Source organism: Balaenoptera physalus (genome assembly GCF_965194825.1).
Source record: "Balaenoptera physalus genome assembly, chromosome: 14".
Classification (NCBI taxonomy): Eukaryota; Metazoa; Chordata; class Mammalia; order Artiodactyla; family Balaenopteridae; genus Balaenoptera; species Balaenoptera physalus.
In genome coordinates this window covers 7,514,095-7,534,070 of record NC_138893.1, presented here as the reverse complement: position 1 = coordinate 7,534,070, position 19,976 = coordinate 7,514,095, and the positions used below count along the sequence as shown (strand labels likewise).

Here is a 19,976-nt window from a genome sequence, read left to right as displayed (position 1 = left end):
TGGTACATAACTTGATGACGCATGCTTGTTTTGGCTTTTCCTTTTTCCCTGTTTCCATCCCCTTGTTTCTTACCCCAGACACTGAGTGGTACTTGCAGATAAACTGTTTACAAATAAACCTTTTTCTCAGGCTCTGACTTTGGAGAAATTGAAGTTAAGACATAAAGTAAAATTAGAGTTTGAATCAATATAAAGATAAAATGTAAATTCATTTATTACAAGACTATTTTACCTTTTTGACTCATATATTCTCCACAGTTTTACACTACCTTTTACAATAGAAAACCTATAAATATGTTACTTCTTTTTGGTAAAAACCAACATGGTAAGAGGAATGAAAACAAGATCAAAGTAAGGCTGGATCTTTGCAATGTTAGCAGTCAATATAAAACTCAGCCCTAGACATAAAATACTAAGTTACAAACATCTGATTTCCTAGGTGAATGGAAGATTATAATTGAATTGAATTGTTGTTTATAAGAGTAAAAGAGTTTTAAACAAATAAAAACTAGTTACAGTGGAAAGAAATGTCTTAGAGGAAGCAACTGCAATTATTCATCAACTAACCAGTATTGGGCATATCCTATGTGCAATACCACATGATCCTGGGAATAACAAAGTAATCACATTCACCTGAAAATATTTCCATTGTAAAACACCATGAAATGTTGGGTAAAACATAACAACCAACCTTTAAATGCATATCCAAACTCACAAGAGGCACATGCCAACAACGAAGGAAAAACTTAAAAAAAAGAGCAGTCAATGGAAGCTCCAGCACATCACTGATAGAATCCCAGCTACAGAGTAGCACGTATAATTTAAAAAAAAAAACTGTTAACTAAGCTACGGCACACCTTAAATTTTAAGATACGTCTTAATTTCAGAGATCTTAATACTTGCCAAGTTCACAGCCATCACACTAACAAAAGTGATCATCATTTCCCTTGCGTGATCAAGATAGCCTCTAATGGGTCTGTCTTCCTGCCTTGCATTCTTGCCTTACTCTGATTGGTCCACACATGGCTGCCAGTCATCTTTTAAAAATGCAAATCTAATAATGGTTTTCTGTGTAAAAACCTTCCCTGATTTTCAACTTAGAAAATGATTGTTTAAAATATTTTTACCATGATCTACAATACTTTGCACGATCTGGCCCCTGACTTTCCCAAAAGCTTAATGGCAAGATCTCTCTAACTCATTGTGCCTCAGCTGTATGGCCTTAACTGTGTCATACTTGCCATACTTCTTTTTATCATATGTCTAGATTACCCTCTTGCCCTCTCTACTCAACCTCTCTAATTGCTACAATGACTCGTCAGTCTTTAAGAACTCAGCCTTCTCTAACCTTCAGACGAGATAAATTTCCTTTGTTTTAGACTCTAACCTCTTTTGCACTTGTCATAAAACTTCATAGAATCACATACAATTATCACGGTAGTTGCTGAATCATTGGATGATGTGTATAATTAAATTTAAACTTGTATTACATTGTAGCACACATACAAAAAAAGAAACAAAGCATTAATGTACAGTTCAAAAGATAATCAAAAAGTAAACACTCATGTAACAACCAGCATCAAGAGAACATTATGGACATGACAGAGCATCCATCCAGCATTCCTTATCTCAACAGATACCTCTCCATCAATCTCAGTTACCTGCTTTTCTTTTTATACCATAGTTTAGGTATGAGTGTTTTGAACTTTTCAATCATACGTTTATTTTATTTTGTGTTTATTTTTGCACTTAACATTGTATTTGTATAATTCACCTCTGCAGTTGTGTAAGTAGTTCTTTCTCATTAATATAAAAATCCAGTCTTCTATCTTTTAATATTTTTAGTTTTTGTTTATTACCTATAGTGGTGCTAAGACATACTTGTACATATCTCTTAGTGCATATTTTCACACATTTATTTTGGTAAAAAGTAACAGTGGATTTTCATTGTCATAAAGTATACATCTATTCAAATTCAAAAAATCATGGTAAACTATTTTTCAGTGTTGTTATGATTTAAATTTCACAGCAATATATGGGAGTTTCCATTGTCCTAAAGCATTGCCAATATTTTACATTTTAGCCATTCTTCTGGGTATGGAGTGATATTTCATTGTGTTTTTAATTTGCCTTTTCTTGATGACTAATCAATTTGATCATATTTTATTATCTATCATAAAATCAGCCATGTGGATACATTTTTTGAAGTGCCTGTGCAAGTCTCTTTTCCAGTTGGTTCTTGGGATGTTCAAACTTTTCTTACTCATTTGGGGACATTATTTATTTTGAGCATGAAATACTTCTCTGTTTTATTTATTCTGTGGTTTGTCTTTTCTTTGTTTTAATGGTATTTGTTGATAAAAATAAGGTCTTAATTTTAATGCACAATGTTCGCCTTATAAAATTGCATTTTCTATTGTCAAAAATGGTCAGATGGTGGCATTTCATATGATTCAAACCAATCGTTCAATTTTTCAATATGTCTCCTTAGGGGTAAGTATTTTTCATATCTTTTTAAAAAATACCTACCCCAAGGCATGATATTCATATAATATTCGAGGAGATTCCTTGCCCTTCCATTTACATTTAGTGCTACAAATCATCTGAAATTCCTTTTCTGGAGATTGTCATACACATTCCAGTGTCTCCACAGTAAATAAATTATTTATCGGTATATATAGATCTCTTTCTGGGCTTTTTATTCTGTTCCACTGGCCTTTTTGTTTAACATTGCTTCAGTAGAAAACTCTTAAATCCTGTATTTTATTTTTTATATTATTAAAAAAATTCCTTTGCATTTTTATTGAAGTATTGTTAATGTACAATATTATATTAGTTTCAAGTGTACAACATAGTGATTTGACATTTATATAATATATGAATTGATCATTATGATAAGTCTAGTAAATCATGTCACCAAAGTTATTACAATAGTATTGACAATATTTCAAGTGCTGTAGATTACATCCCCATAACTTATTTCTTTTATAACTGGAAGTTTGTACCTCTTAATCCCCTTCACCAATTTTGCCCAATCTCAAACCCTGCTGCCCTCTGACAACCAGCACTGTGTTATGATTCTTTCTATTACTGTGGTTTTGGTTGTAACTTCTTTTCCATTTCTGATCTTATTTATTTGGACCTCTCTATTTTTTCTTGATTTTGACTAAAGGTTTATCAATTTTGTTTATCTTTTCAAAGAATCAGCTCTTAGTTTCATTGATCTTTTCTATTTTTTTAGTCTCTATTTCAGTTATTTCTGCTCTCATCTTTATTATTTCCTTCCTTCTACTAATGTTGCACTTTGTTTCTTCCTTTTTCTAGTTTCGTTAGGTGTAAGATTAGATTGTTTGAGATTTTTCTTGTTTCCCGAAGTAGGATTATATTGCTCTAACTTCTGTTTTAGAACTGATATGGGAAGGTTGTGTTTTCATTTTCATTTGTTTCCAGGTATTTTATTATTTCCTCTTTGATTTCTTCATTGACCCATTGGTTGATTAGAAGCATGTTGTTTAGCCCCAACGTGTTTGTCTTCTTTCCAGTTTTCTTCTTGTAATTGATTTTTAGTCTCATACCATTGTGGTCAGAAAACGCTTGTTATGATTGTCTTATTAAGTTTATTGAGACCTGTTTTCTCTCATAGGATGTGATCTATACTAGAGAATGTTCCATGTACATTTGAAAAGAATGTGCATTCTGCTATTTCGGGGGTAGAATGTTCTCTATCTATTAAGTACGTATTAACTAACGTGTCCTTAATGCCAATGTTTCATTTAGATTTTCTGTCCGGATGATCTTATCCATGTAAATGGAGTGTTAAAGTCCTCTACTGTTATTATATTACAGTAAGTCCCCTACATACTTACTTTCAAGTTGCGAACTTTCAAAGATGCAAACGTGCGTTCGCATGTCCAATCACATAAGTTAGTTCACATGTCTGACATACATTGTCACTTGCGTGCATCCTCTACAAGTGGTTATGCTTTTGTGTACTTTACTGTACAGTACTCTATAGAGTACATAGTACAGTATCTTTATTTGAAGCCCAGGATATCTGGAAGCAAGCATAAAAGCAGCAGTGATGTAGCTGGTACTACTGTACCTTTCAAGATACTGTACTGTAAGATTAAAAATGTTTTCTTTATTTTTTGTGTTGTTTTTTATGTATTATTTGTGTGAAAAGTATTATAAGCCTATTACAGTGCACTACTATATAGCTGATGGTGTTAGTTGGGTACCTAGGCTAATTTTCTTGGACTTAAGAACAAATTGGACTTACAAACGTGCTCTCAGAACAGAACTCATTCGTATGTAGGGAACTTACTGTATTGTTTATTTCTCTCTTTATGTCTGTTAAAATTTTCTTTATGTATTTAGGTACTCCGATATTGGGCTCATATATATTTATAATTGTTATATCTTCTTTTTGGTTTGATCACTTTATCATTATATAATGTTCTTCTTTGTCTCTTGTTTCAGTCTTTGTTTTTTTTTTTTTTGGCTGTGTTGGGTCTTCATTTCTGTGTGAGGGCTTTCTCTAGTTGTGGCAAGCGGGGGCCACTCTTCATTGCGGCGTGCGGGCCTCTCACTATCGTGGCCTCTCTTGTTGCGGAGCACAGGCTCCAGACGCGCAGGCTCAGTAGTTGTGGCTCACGGGCCTAGTTGCTCCGCGGCATGTGGGATCCTCCCAGACCAGGGCTCGAACCCGCGTCCCCTGCATTAGCAGGCAGATTCTCAACCACTGCGCCACCAGGGAAGCCCTCAGTCTTTGTTTTAAAGTCTATTCGTCTGGTATAAGTAGTGCTACACCAGCTTTCTTTTCATTTCCATTTGCATTGAATACCTTTTCCCATCCTTTCACTTTTAGTCTGTGCGTGTCTTTAGATATGAAGTGAGTCTCTTGTTGGCAGCATATATATATGGGTCTTGTTTTTTTAATTCATTCAGCCACCCTATGTCTTTTATTTGTAGTATGTAGTCCATTTACATTTAAAATAATTATTGACAGGTGTGTACTTATTTTCATTTTGTTAATTGTTTCTCATTGTTTTTGTAGTTCTTCTCTGTTCCTTTCTTCTTCTCTTATTTCTCTTCCCTTATAATTTGATGACCTGATTTAGTGTTATATTTGTATTGCTATCTCTTTTTCTGTGTGTATCTGTTATAGGTTTTTGGTTTGTGGTTACCATGAGGTTCATATATAACAACCAATGTATACAGCAGTCTATTTTAAGTTGATGGTTGCTTAAGTTCAAGAGGATTCTAAAAGCACTATATTTTTACTACCCCTAAACATTTTATGATTTTGACATCATACTTTACATCTTTTTTGTGTGTATATCACTTAGCTATTTATTTTAGATATATGATTTTACTACGTTTGTCTTTTAACCTTCATACTAGCTTTATAGATGGTTGATCCACTACCTTTACTATATATTTGCCTTTACCAGTGAGGTTTTTTCTTTTATAATTTTCTTGTTTCTAGTTATGACCTTTTCTGCTTAAAGAAGTCCCTTTAACATTTATTGTAAAGGCAGTTTAGTGGTGATGTACTCCATATGATATCCTTGCTGGTAGAGTGTTCTTGGTTGTAAGTTTTGTTTGTTTGTTTGTTTTTATTTCAGCACCTTGAATATGTGGCGTCAATTCCTTCTGAACTGTAAAGCTTCTGCTGAAAAATCAGCTGATAGTCTTATCGGCGGGGTGGGGGGAATCCACACAAAAGTAACTTTTCTCTTGCATTTTTAGATTCTCTCTTTATTTTTAACTTTTAACACTTTAATTATAATGTGTTTTGGTGTGAGTCCCTTTGGGTTTATTTTTTTGAGGACTCTCTGTGTTTCCTGGACTTGGATGTCTCTTCCCTTTGCCAGGTTAGGGAAGTTTTCAGCCCTTATTTCCTCAAGTAGGTTTTTTTGTCCCTTTCTCTCTCTCTGCTTCTGGGACTCTTACATTGTGAATGTTAGTAGGCCTGATGTTGTCTCAGAAGTCCCTTAATCTCTCCTCATTTTTTTTTTCTTCCATTTTTCTTTTGGCTGTTCCAACTGGGTGATTTCCACTACACTGTCTTCCAGATAGCTCATTATTCTTTTGCATCTGTAATGTGCTGTTGATTCTGTCTAGTGTTTTTTTCACTCCAGTTTTTGTAGACTTCAGTTTTGATTGGTTCTGTTTTATGTTTTTTATCTATTTTTTGAAGTTTTTGCTGAGTTCACCCATTCTTCTCCTGAGTAAGATAGCGTTTTAATGACTGTTACTTTGAACTCTTTATCTAGTAAATTTCTCATCACTGTTTCATGTAGTTCTTTTTCTGAGGTTTTGTTTGGAAGGTATCCCTTTGTCTTTTTATTTTGCCTAACTCTCTGTTTATATGTATTATGTATATCAACTATATATCCTGGTCTTGAAAGAGTGGCCTAAAGTAAAAAGTGTCCTTTGGGGCCTGGTGGTGCAGTCTCCTCTTGTCACCAGGGGTGTCTGCTCTGTGGGCTGCATGTGCCCTCCTTTTGTGGTTGAGCTGCAGTTGCTGCAGACATGCTGGTGGTTGGGGTTGGTACCCAGGCCAGCTGGCTTCAAGGACCAGCTGCAAGTGCTGCATGCATGCTGGTTTGCAGGGCCAGCCTATTGGAGCATCAGTCATTTTGGAGGGGCATTAGTGCTGGCTCTGGTGACCCACTGGATGGAGTGGGGCTGGAGCATCTTTGGAGAACCCAGGCAGGGTAGGCAGTTTGGGTATGGTAGATCCTCATGGAAACACCTAGGAGGGGTGCATGGTGTTACTGATGGAAATGGTACCCATCAGTGCTGGGCTGGCTAGGTGGAAGCAGATTTTTTTAAAAGCTTCCACCAGTGCTTCCATCCCTGGAGAATGTTTCACCAGATCCCTGCCCTTCTGGCTCACACTTTACAATTAGTCAATGAATCTCCTTCTCATATGACCTAGAGTGTTTTAGTCTGCTACCTCTGTGCTAGGACTTGGATCAAGTGTGTTGTGTGTAAGCCCTTCAAGAGTAGGATCTTGGTTTCCTACAGTTCTCTAGCTCTCCTGGACATAAGCCCTGCTGATTTTCAAAGCCAGATGTTATGGGGGCTCATCTTCTCAGTGCTGGACCCCTGGGATGGGGAGCCCAATGTGGGGCTCAGAGCCCTCACTCCTCAGGGGGAACCTCCTCAGTTGTGATGTCTCTCCTGCTTGTGGGTCATCACACTAGGGGGTATGTTCTGACTAGATCGCATCTCTGCCGCTCCTACGTATCTTGATGTGGTCTTTTCTTTATATCTTTAGTTGTAGAAAATCTGTTATGCTAGTCTTCTACTTTTTGCTAGTTCTCAGAGATCATTGTTCTATATGTAGGTGTCATTTTGATGTGCCCATGAGAGGAGGTGAGCTCAGGATCTTCCTACTCTGCCATCTTGATCTGGACTCTAGCCAATACTTTACTTTAAAAATAATATTTAGTATAGAATGTGTTCTCCCTTATACTTCTTTTTCAGGAGTCTTTTTTTTTCTCTCTTTGGCCTTTTAAGTTTCTACACAAATTTTAGACTGACTTCATCAAGTTCTAAAAAAAAGCTGAGTTTTTTTGGCATTGCTTGCTTTCTTTCTTATTTTATCTTCTTGTGGGACTGTGTTTTTCTTTCAGTTGAAGTATTATATGCAAAAACTTTAGAAATAATTTGAGGTCAAGATATTGTTAACTTCCATTTGTCATGATTTAAGGCTGATTTTTAAAGGTAGCCATGGATGCCAGAAATCCATTCTTACTTTAATCCAATTATAAAACATAATATAATTTGAAGTTAAGCTCTATTTCCTTTTCATCCTGGTACATTTCTGGTTCACCTTTTCTTTAGGGCAGGAGTCACACGACAGATATGGGTCAAATCTGGCCTGCTGCCTGTTTTTGTAAAGAAGATTTTATTGAAACACAGTGATGTCTGTCTATTTATGTATTGTCAATGATGGCTTTTCTGCTAGAAAAGCAGAACTAAGTAGTTGCTACTGATAGTACGTCTCACAGAACCTATAATATTTACTACCTTGCCCTTCGCAGAAAACACTTACTGACTTCTCTTGTAGGATACAGTACTTTATGATCTCAACACAAAATATAAGGGGTTAATAAAGATTTCCCTCTTTGAAATACCTGGATTCCAGTGTGTCCTTCAGCCCCAGGAGCCTGCCACAATCACTACTCAGCCTCTCAGGCTCTCATCTGCTTTTTCAGTAAATGGCAGATGTCCCTCGTGGAAAAGATGTTCCAAAATGCTAGGTTAAACTATTTTTGTTTCTTTCTCCTACTTCATTGGTTTATAGTTCTCATTACACTGCAGCATTCCTACGTCTTCAAATATATTTTAAAAACATACTTCCCAGTGTTTCTCACCATTCTCAGTAAAAAGGTTAGTGCACCTTACATAATACGCCATTAGTATAAACAGAATGTTCTGTATTAAACGTACATGTATCTGTCTGCTCTACTAGGATATCAGCTCCATGAAATTCAGGATTGTGTCCCTGTTCTTCTTAGCAATGTATCTCTGGGTTCTTCTGTAGAGTTTGCATTGTGTTAAATAAATGGGCATGGAGTCATATAAATATGTAGAACTCAGGTGCATTTGTGATCCAGGATTCATGTTATACAGCATTACTTTCCTAAATTAAATTTTCTTCCATCACTGGAAGCAAGAACAGACAAGATCATGATAAATACTATTCATATTATAAAATATTAATAATCCCAAGCTTCAACAAAATGGTACTTGGTTTTATAATAATGTAAAGGTGAACTTTATTGGTTAAGCAGTTGAATTTATTAAGCTGTTTGTGGTTGTTAAAACCCAAGAACTTGCTTTAACTTTGGAAAAGTGCCTTCTTCTCCTTTTGGGAATAGATCTTTCATATAAATAATAAGTAGGCTTAATGCTTCCCCTCAGAGAGAAGACCCAGATATCCGTAGAACAGAGCTTTAGTTCCAAATAAGATGTATTTTTCTGAGGGCCTATAATTGTAAGTTAGGAGCTTGATTCCTTACTGGAATGCAGAGAGGGTCTTATAAATAGAGTCTTTTTAAATATTTTAATTTATATGAAGTGATCATTTTATTGGGTCAAATAACCAGTTTTTATGATGTAGAAGAAATAACATCATACGTGCTAGCACATTTTCAGGAAAGTTCTGAAGAGTGTGGACTTGACTATGATGATGTGCTAACATGTCATTCAGTTTTGCATATTAAAGAAAATAGTATGGATAATTCATGTAGTTATTCACTGCAAAATCATTTTACTTTAAATTTTTTCTCTGTTAATGATTTGATCAGTACAACCAATGGTGGTGGGAAAAACCTTAGAAAAATAACTTAGTCTCATTTTGTCATCTTACTTTGACTCCTTAACTTAAAGAGACTTTCTAGGTAACTCTGTTCTGCTGTGCTAGAGGGATAGTTTTTCAGACCTCTTCTTTCCCCTTCTTTTCTTCCCTGATAGGGTTTCTGTATGTATTTGGGGAAGGATCTAGCTTATATGATCTCATGGCAGCTAGAAGAAAAAAAAAAGCAAACAGATTCTAAGATCCCTGTAGAGTTCATTGGATCTTCCTGGGACTGCTGTGGAGCTAGGCTGATCTACTACTTGAACTTTTGAACACAGAGGAGCAATTTCTTTGGCTACTTGGATTAGTCATACTGGTTCCATTACGGCAAATGAGTTCTAGCCCCTGATCCAACATCCTTGTCCTCTACAAGTGTTCAGGTGTACTGCTACATAATATACTACCTCAGTGTCACCCTGCTGGCCACTCTGCAATTTTCAGGATCCTTAGGTCATTTACCTGCTTTCCATCTTATAACACTTTCACATCATATCTCTTGCAGTGTCGTCAATGGTTTATTTATACATTCTTTGAACAAAACATTTTGAGTGTCTCCTAATGTACAAGTTGTTGCTATGTGTCTATCTACATATAGCAAAACACCTAGAAACATGTATTTCAAATGTTAATAGTGTCTGTGCACAGTCAAGCTTGTTTTGCTTTTATATTTTGCAATTTTCTAAAATTCTATGCAATACTTTGTGTTCAATGAAAAGAGAAATAAGTGAAAATCAAACAAATGAGTGAAGTGCTTTATTAGAAAACTGACAAAGGACATAGCCTGTTTGATAAATGTATAAAAATGGTAACTTCATTAGAAAATAAATTAATGATAATTAAAATTTTTTTAATTTGCCTTTTTTCAGCTAACAAATAAGAAAATATTATGCCACCTATTTTTCTACTACAGAGATAAGTTTTGAGATTTGGGTGAAGACAGATTGTAATGGCAATCAAAGATCAGGCAGAAAGAATTGTTTTGATTTCCTCGGTACTCATTAGGAAACACATCCAGTAGGGAATAATTTCTTCCATTGGTGGATAGATTAAAACTTGTTTTTAAGGTGGTCATTGACAATCTCATCAATATCATAATGTCAGTATCACATTAGTGATACTCTCCTAGAGAAGTCTCCAGGTCTTTAGAAGTGGAAGAGAAAGGAATCTTTTGGGACTAAAACAAATAAGCATCTTGAGGAGGAAATTGATATGAAATCACAAAATAGGTTTGTGTTTTAATTAACACTTCGGTTGAAATTCAACCTGTTTCATAACACGTACTTTTTTTTTTCCCTCTAGGATCACAATTGCTGGATGTTAATCTAAAGTTCTTTCTCAGTGTAATAGAGTTTTATTAACTTCTGGTTATTAATTTATAGTTTATAGAGCCGCTATTCAATAAAGTTGTTTTTTTAGGTTGTAAGCACCCCAGATGGCTATTGAGATTAGTATACATTTTAGATCTCTTAGAACACTACATTACTTAAGGCATACTGTATGATGAGGATACTTGTTAAATTAGAAACCCTGTCTAAATAGAGTTCAAAATTTCAAATATGTGTATTTTATTAGAATTGGTCAGAATTCTTTATTAATTTATTGTTATGAACATAGTTAAGATTTGTGTAACAATCTATAGTTTGGAATTTTCTAATATAATACCTCATTTGATCCTCAGAAATTCACTGATGTAGAATTGTTATCCCAATTTCACAGATGTGGAAAACCAAGGCCCAGAAAGGTAAATGATTTCTACAGGATTACACAGGTAGACTGAAATTGCAAACATTGGAAACTTCATTCAGGTATTCCAATTCCATTTTATTGTGTCATCTCCCTTAGTTATAGAACACAGATAAGGTTCCACATTGCCTCATATGTTCTGCGGCTTGGTTCCAAATGCAAATACTTATCAAAATTAGATATAAAAAGAGAATGAATGAAGAGGGAGGATGGGAAATATGATGAACTGGAAAGCACATGCTTAAACTAAAAGGGAAATTGTTGTTCATCTACTGGTTTTTGTCTTGGGGAATTGTGGGCCTACAGTTTCCATATTTCTAATATTCAAGAGAAGCTCAAAATTATATTTACATATGAAATTTTACTATTTTGAATGACTGAAATGAATTCTATATTATTTTATTCTATACACACCGGAAGCAAAACTAAACTACACTAAGCTAACTAAAAAGCATTTCTGCAAGCTAAAACTGCCCTGTTGACTGCCATTTTATGAACTCTGTTCTAGAGTAAATAGTAATTAAATTGCTATAACTCCTGAGTCCTCAAAGCAAAGTAGGATAAAAATTATTTGGTTAGTTTCTATTTTTGAAGTAATTTCAGACTTCAGAAAATTTGCAAGAACAGTGAAAAGAATTGCCATATACCCTCTCAAGATTCCCCTATTTTAAATATTTACTTGTATTTGTTTTTATAGTGGTTTTCTCTGCATACACACACATTCTGTGTGTATGCAGAGAAAAAACCACTATAAAAATTATAAATATACATCATATATATATATTTGAACTATTTGAGAGTAAGTTGAGGACTGAGGCTATAATGCTCCCTTTACATGTAAATGTTGTGTTTCCTTGGAATAATGACATTCTTTTACATAAATTCAAATTCAAATCAGGAAATTAAATGATTCACACTACAATATAATCTACAGCTTTTTTTCAGAGTTCACAAATTATCCTTAAAATTTCCTTTATAACAACAGAAAATCTCAGATCATGTGTTGCATTAAGTTGTCACATCTTTTTAGCTTAATTTGGAAGAGTTTTTCAATCTTACCTTGTGTTCCATGACCTTGAGATTTGTGAAGACTACTGATAGGTAATTTTTGGAATCTTCCCCATTTTCAGTTTATCTGATGTTTTCTCATGATTTGGTTGAGGTTTTACATCTTTGGCAGACATAGACCAAAAGTGATTTTGTCCTCAGTGCATCACATCAAGAATCACATGTGGTTGGCTTGTTCCATTACTGATGACATTAACTTTGGTCACTCAGTTAACTAAGATCCTGTCTTACAGTTTTCTCCACTGTAAATTTACTATTTTTCCCTTTGGAATTGGAGAATATTTGAGAATATGTAGATATCTGGCTCATCATCAGTTATACTAGGATATGTGTCAAATAGTGACTTTCTAACTGCATTGTTATTACTACATTTATCAGTTGGCATTCTACTACAAGGAAGAACGTGTCTTTCTTTTTATTCATTTATTTATATCATCAAGGACTCGTGAATTCCTGTTTCATTCAATGGATTCTAAACACTGTGTTCTAATCCCTTAATATAATTACTTATTTCCACACTGAAATTATCCCAGACTTGGTAGTTTGGAGCTTCTTCGAGCTGACTTCTGCGTACTTATAGTATTTCTCTGTCATTCTTGGAGTACCTCTTTACTTCCTGGCACAAAAAGCTGTTCCGGATTCATTGTGTAGTTCTCTGCCCCAGTGCTGAAATTATTTCTCTGAGAAGGCAAGCTTACTTTAAGTGAATGGTATTTAGAAATTAATATCTGTGTGCCTAGTGTGTTAATTGCTACTGAGTGCTATTATTTCTAGTCCCTCACAGTAAGCAGAGGTAGAAAATAAATATTTTTAACAACCATTTGTGATGCTGAAGGACAAGAGAAAGTACTACCATGCTTGTGCCATCAGTCTTAGGCATATCTGAGACAAAGTCAATGAATAAAATAACATCACACTGTTGTGTTGTATATATAAGATATTATTTTGAAATATCCTTTAATGTCTCTACCTTAAAATATGTTCTATGGAATTTTCAACATAAGAATATTAATTATTATCAGAGATGGATTCAAACTGCATAGGCCAATCTCATATTGAAAGAAGCTCCAATAATTTTGGTGTCTTCCTGTTTACATTAAACAAATGTTCAAGTAGAATTAAATTTTACAACTTCCATTTGATAGATGCTGGCACATCAGCCAAAACCCAAAAATTAATATGAAAAAATAGTATTTTATTTCAAAGTAAAGTTTTTCACATGCAAAAAATTTTCTCTCCTCTTTAGCTGTTCTTTATGGCCCAACGTATTTCTTCCTTTTTAATGAGAAATACTTCAGGAAGATGAATCTTGAAGAGTGTATAACTTCATATAAATAAAAAGAACATATTTTCTGTCAGATCTGAACTAATTTATTAATAGAGTTCTGAGAAGTTACCTTCCTGAGAGAGACATGAAAAAACCCCTGGGCTCATAATTTGTAAGACTGCTGGTGAACCAGGGTATACTTTAGAAAGCCACTATAATACTGAGGTATAATAACATTCTAGTGCAAGCTTGTAGTAAAGGTTATAGTAAAGAAAACAAATATTCTGATGTTCTAATTGTGTTTCAGAAAGAATGAACATTTGAGTATTGTTTGAGGAAGTATGAAAATTGAAACCTTAAATATGGCTCAAAAATATTTTGAGAACATAGTTGCTCATAAATCTCCAAATAAGAGCACTTCTAGGTTCTTGCTCAAGGGCTGAACTTGGTGCTTTATCTTGTTTGCTGTAATACAGAACAATAAAATAAAATATAAACTAAAATAAACTTCCACTATTTCTAAAATGCTGTTTGGATCTGATCAAAGACCTTGGCAGAATGCTGGTTTTCACATCAAATCTCAGGTAGATAGTTCCATTAATTGAATAGATTTATATTTGTGCTGATTGTTTACTGGAATGGGGCCCATCCTTAAAAGATAGAACGTCCTAACTTAAGTAATTTCTGATGATGGAAGAAGGATGACCTTGGTTTTTATATTAAAAAGTAACATTTTAATACATAATTATTTAAGTAAATAGGCCTTTTAAATAAAATTTCTTTTTTCAGAAAATAGTTTTCTCATAATTGTTTTCTTAGCATGTATCTTTTTCTCCTTATATAAAATAAACAAAAATTGAATTTTTTCTCATTACAGTAAATTTACATTCACTGAAATTTCTTCTCTGTAAAATATAATTGTAAGATATGCCATTTGATAGGTTTGATTTTTTAATGAATTACCACAGTGTAATAACATAATTATTTGAACAATATTGTAGATATTTTATTACATGTAATACATGTTTTCCTTTTATTGACTTATGTATAGTGCCCAAAAGGAATTAGAAAGTCCTCAGGAGTTGTGACTTAAGAAAACTACCCCGGTTCTTACCTGTCCCAATTTTTCTCCTTGTGTCAGATTTTTCTTCTTCTTGTTAAATCCTTCTGACTTTCCTAGGTGTTCTCTCCCTTCCGCGTCTGCACCGAGATACTGCATATTCATAATTACGACCTTGATTGAGCAACAGTTTCTCTGTCTGTGCAACTACTCAAAGTTTAGACCTGAAATATCAGATAGCTTTTAACATTGCCTTGTCAATAAGTCTTTATTTGCCTTTAAATGTGCTCTATAAACCTACATGTCCCTTACTGTTGATTGAACAATGGCTTCTCTTTCATTTGCTCCCCATCCCACATCCATCCAGATTCTGTCTCTATCACATCTGAGTAGTCACAGACGTTATTTGTATTAAAGTCAGAGATACACACCAGCGAAGGTTTTGTTTTTCCTTCTCAGAAAGAAACAAGGGAAGAATGAAGTAGGAAGCAAGCAACACTTACTACTTATATTATTTTTATTCTGAAAATAAAATCTGTCATCCACTGACCCATCTCAGGCAATATACTGATAGGAGAATTTTTTTTTCACCTGAGAAGAACTAATCGATTTTGCCTTTTTATTAGAAATCTATTGAATTGTAACTGCTATAATTCTCTCACACACCAATATTGTTGATGAACTTATTTAGGTCTAAAGTATTTGAAGTGTAGTTTTGATGTTTAATTCAAGTAATAACAAACCAGCAATACTGGTTTTGTTTGTTGAGTTTCATTTTTCTTAGTAATAAATTTTGTTGCACCAACTCCTGAATCAGAACTTTGTTCTACTGATGCATAGTTAAATGAGTATTATTACTCAGTGAAGTAATATCGATGTTAGTCTGATACCTTGCTGCTTTTTCTTTTCTGCCTCAATTATTGGTTTTATTACTTGGCATCAAAACCTTGCTCCCCCTGCTAAGGTACCAATTGTCTGTATGGGATCTCTGATGCAGCCATTAATGCTAGGGTTCTAAACATAACTGTACTTCACCCTGTCCAGGTATAACAATAATGACCTACTGGCCAGGTGCATCTTATTTAAGTACTATTATGACCAAAAAAAAGTAAAAAAAAATGCATCTATCAGACTCTTTTACTGAAAATGTTAAAAATGTTACTGAACATAGAGGAAAATAAAGAATTTTCAGTAACTACAGAAGATGATGGCTCATCATATATTTATCATATACTTATAGATATATGCAACATACACATAGGTATATATAAAAATATTTAATCCCGAGTTGTGAAAAGAAACACCATATATTTATCAGGCATCAAAATATTGATTAAAATTTGTAGAAAATTATGGTGTGTATATTAAAGTACAGAGAGGTGTAGCTTTGGAATTGGATTTTGATTTTAACTATTTCAGTTAGTAACCATGGGTTTGTAGTGAAGTTGCTCAGCTCTTCACATTTCTTTCTCCATATCTGTAGGATGATGATATAGAGTGTACGTGCTTCAAAGAATTTTTGAAAGGTTTAAATGAGATAATGAATGCAAAGTTCATAAGTGCCCACACTTGTGAGATATTCAGTAAATGTTAAGTTGTAATTATTATCATCATTAGTAGCTGTTGTAGAAGAAAATGCAAAATTTTCATGACTGAGAAATAAATGAATAGTTTAAATAAATTTCATGTGTATCTTTATACCTGTAACTATATTCACACCCTACCTTCTCAAATTTACTTCACCCTCATTTTGACTTGCTGGCGACCAGGTCCATGATTTCTCTGATCATATATGTATCATATCAAGAGTACTTCTGTGGTGGTTAGTTTGGATTTATAGTTATATTATGTTCACAGAAAAAAAAAAAATCTAGCCAGAATGGCTTGGTTAATTCATACCACTCTACTCTCATTCTGGCCTGTATGGGATTTTGAGAAAAATAACTAACTTCCTAGCAAAGGAAAATGAGGAAGTTTAAGCCAACCGAAAAAAAAAAATGATCTGTACTACATGGCCTTTCCCTGCCTATCATTTAAACTGAAGCCTGACTATGTATATGTATTGGTGACAAGGTCTTTAGACTTTTCATATTTTTATCACTGTAAATTGTTTTTTATTTCCTTAAGAACTTTTAATACTGTTAAACTAATTTAAATATTACGGGGAGGTGGGTTGTTCAGGTGAGGTTAGTTCAGACAGAGGAATGCCCAAAGGCACATAAAAGGATAAGACTGAAATTCGAAGATATTGCCCCAAACCCTAATTCATTCATTAGCTTCACTTAACTACCATTTCTGCTCCCACTAGACAGCTTTATGAGTAAGTGATGTGTTTTATCAATAAAAGTCCTTTGTGTTTCCTCATTTTTATACTAGGCAGTACATTCCATTGCATAAGATATTGGACAGATAAGGGAATATTGTTGGACTAATTTGTGAAATTTTTTACTCCCAACTGGGAGCAAATGTTCCCATATTTCATCATACAATTTAATTTTTAAGAATAATTTTTCATTTTCATTTATTTATTTTTTTAATTTTTTAAAATTTATTTTATTTATTCATTTATTTTTGGCTGCGTTGGGACTTCATTGCTGCACGTGGGCTTTCTCTAGTTGCAGCAAGCAGGGGCTACTCTTCATTGCAGTGCACGGGCTCTAGGCGTGCAGGCTTCAGTAGTTGTGGCACGCAGGCTCAGTAGCTGTGGCTCGTGAGCTCTAGAGTGCAGGCTCAGTGGTTGTGGCGCACGGGCTTAGTTGCTCCGTGGCATGTGGGATCTTCCCGGACCAGGGATCGAACCTGTGTCCCCTGCATTGGCAGGCGGATTCTTAACCACTGTGCCACCAGGAAAGCTCCTCGTTTTCATTTGGAAAGCAAGAATCATAAAATAATTTTGTTTATGCTAAAGCTCACAGAATCCAATGAAGGTATCCATAGATGTCACGACTTCGGCAGTGATTGTTCTTGAGCACAGAGGTGGAGTATGTCTGTGAAGCAGTTGATGTGCTTTGATGTAGAGTCCATGGGGCTGAGCTTTGGGGCAACCACAAGCTCCCAAGAAAACTTCATTAAGCAGTGTGTGAGCACTCCCAGGAAGATGGGACGGCAGTCTGCCATAGCATCTGTGCTCATTTTCCACTGAGTCATCTGATCTCTCCTAAACTCACCCACTCTTCCCTAAATCCTTCAGTTCAAAATATGTGTTATACTTAGGAGCACTCGCTGAATGAAATAAATAGGAATCTGCAAACTAAAAATAATAGATAATGTGGTATGGTAATTCTCAGCCTACTCAATCTTCTCAGGCTGTTCTCTACAGCTTTTAAATATGTGTGTGTGTGTGAGTGTGTGTGTGTGTGTGTGTGTGTGTGTGTGTAATTTCTTTTTTCTTTCCACCGTCTGCTCTAGTCCAGTGAGAGCATTTCCTGCTGTACCTCTCCTGCAAGTCCTCCCATGCCAACTCTCTGACATTCTTTTAGGTCCTTTGGTATATAACTCCTTTTTATTCTGCAATGCTCCTTCTCTCCTATTTCATGGCTTAGCATACCCAACCCACACTCCCAACATTGCAGAGATGTCCAGTTTCTCAGGATTTGCTACTGGCTTAATCTGATAGCTATGCCAACAAGCCTATGCATTGTTGAAAATAAGATTATCGAGCATAAAGGCAAAACATCAAACAAGAGTTAAGAATAAAATTCCAAACAACATGAAAGTAAAATTCAAATTTTTATTTGTTAAGGAGACAGAAAACATTAGCTTGTGTATTTACTCTTCTGGAAAGTTTCCCAGGTCTCCCCATTCATAGACTCAGATGGGTGACTCTGTTTTTTCAACTAGCTTCCCTGTCCATGTACCTATTATAACATTTACCACACTGACAGAGCCTTTTTTAAATATAAATTTATTTATTTATTTATTTATGGCTGCATTGGGTCTTCATTGCTGCGTGCAGGCTTTCTCTAGTTGCAGCAAGCGGGGGCTACTCTTCGTTGAGGTGTGCGGGCTTCTCATTGCAGTGGCTTCTCTTGTTGCGGAGCATGGGCTGTAGGCGCGCGGGCTTCAGTAGTTGAGGCATGTGGGCTCTAGAGCACAGGCTCAGCAGATGTGGCGCGTGGGCTTAGTTGCTCCACGGCATGTGGGATCTTCCCGGACCAGGGCTCGAACCCGTGTCCCCTGCATTGACAGGCGGATTCTTAACCACTGTGCCAACAGGGAAGTCCCACTGACAGAGTGTTATCTCTCTCTTTTATTAGAATGAAAGTTTCCTGTGAGTAGAAATCCCCTCGTTCATCATTTGTGATTTGCACATGATATGTATTCAATATATGTTTTTATAAAGAAATCAACTACAGGAGGCTATCTCATTCTTTATGTTACATACATAAGAAGAAAAATATTATACAGGTTAACTTTATCTCAGATTTAAGAATTTCATTGTTGATATAACTAAATTATTAACAAATTTATGAGGTGAAAAAGTAAATCAGAATTGTTCCCCATCGCATGTACTAAGCTGTAACAAGAACACAGAATCTCTGCAACCTGCCACTTATATCTCCACTGAGAACCTAATACACTCAGGTATTTTTTCTTGATACAAAGTGATTGTATAGAAAAGATCACAGATTTGATTTCTCAGCTCTAAGACTCTTGCTGTCAAGTGATTAAACTGAGGTGTGTCCTCACCTTGATTGCTCTTTGATTTGAAATTTTATTATACTAAAATTTCACCATCTTAACATTTCAAGCTGTCTCATTTTGCTAAAATAGAATTAATAGAGTGTTTTATATAAAATGAATCCTTAGTTAATTTTTAAATGACAAGCATAAAATTACCTATTTTCTTAAAAATAGTTAATAGTTTTAGTCACACAAAATTTTGGGGAAAAAAGCTCAAAAACTACAGTGTAAACAAAGAAAAGTATGACTTCTTCTCACGCCAGAAGGTATTCTCTTTTCAGAGGTACCCACCCTGTTTCATTTATTGTATTTATCTCTGAAATGTTCCACACATATTAAAGCATGCATTTACATGTAGTACTATTTTTGTTATCCATTGTGATATAACAAATTACCACAAAATTGGCAACGTAACCCACATTTATTATTTTTTTATTTTTTTAATTTTTATTTTATATTGGAGTTTAGTTGATTTATTGTGCAATGTTGTGTTAGTTTCAGGTGCACAGCAAAGTGATTCAGTTATACATACATCCATTCTTCTTCAGATTCTTTTCCCATATAAATTATTACAGAATATTGAGTATAGTTCCCTGTGCTATATGGTAGGTCCTTGTTGGTAGTCCATTTTATAATAGTAGTGTGTGTATGTTAATCCTAAGCTCCTAATTTATCCCTCCTCCCCACCTTTCCCCTTTGGTAACTGTAAGTATCTTTTTGAAATCTGTGAGTCTGTTGCTGTTTTGTAAATATGTTCATTTGTATCATTTTTTTAAATC

At 34.7% G+C, this 19,976-nt stretch overlaps 1 long non-coding RNA gene across 1 annotated transcript in view; it reads right to left on the bottom strand.

Annotated features, from left to right (window-relative positions):
• The window catches only part of LOC309643161, a 468,256-nt gene that overhangs the window by 421,152 nt on the left and 27,128 nt on the right, over positions 1–19,976 (bottom strand). The window contains exon 1 of the long non-coding RNA XR_014253594.1: positions 19,095–19,976. This exon is cut by the window's right edge and continues 27,128 nt beyond it. This is a non-coding gene — a long non-coding RNA (uncharacterized lncRNA). The remainder of the gene's footprint in view (positions 1–19,094) is intronic.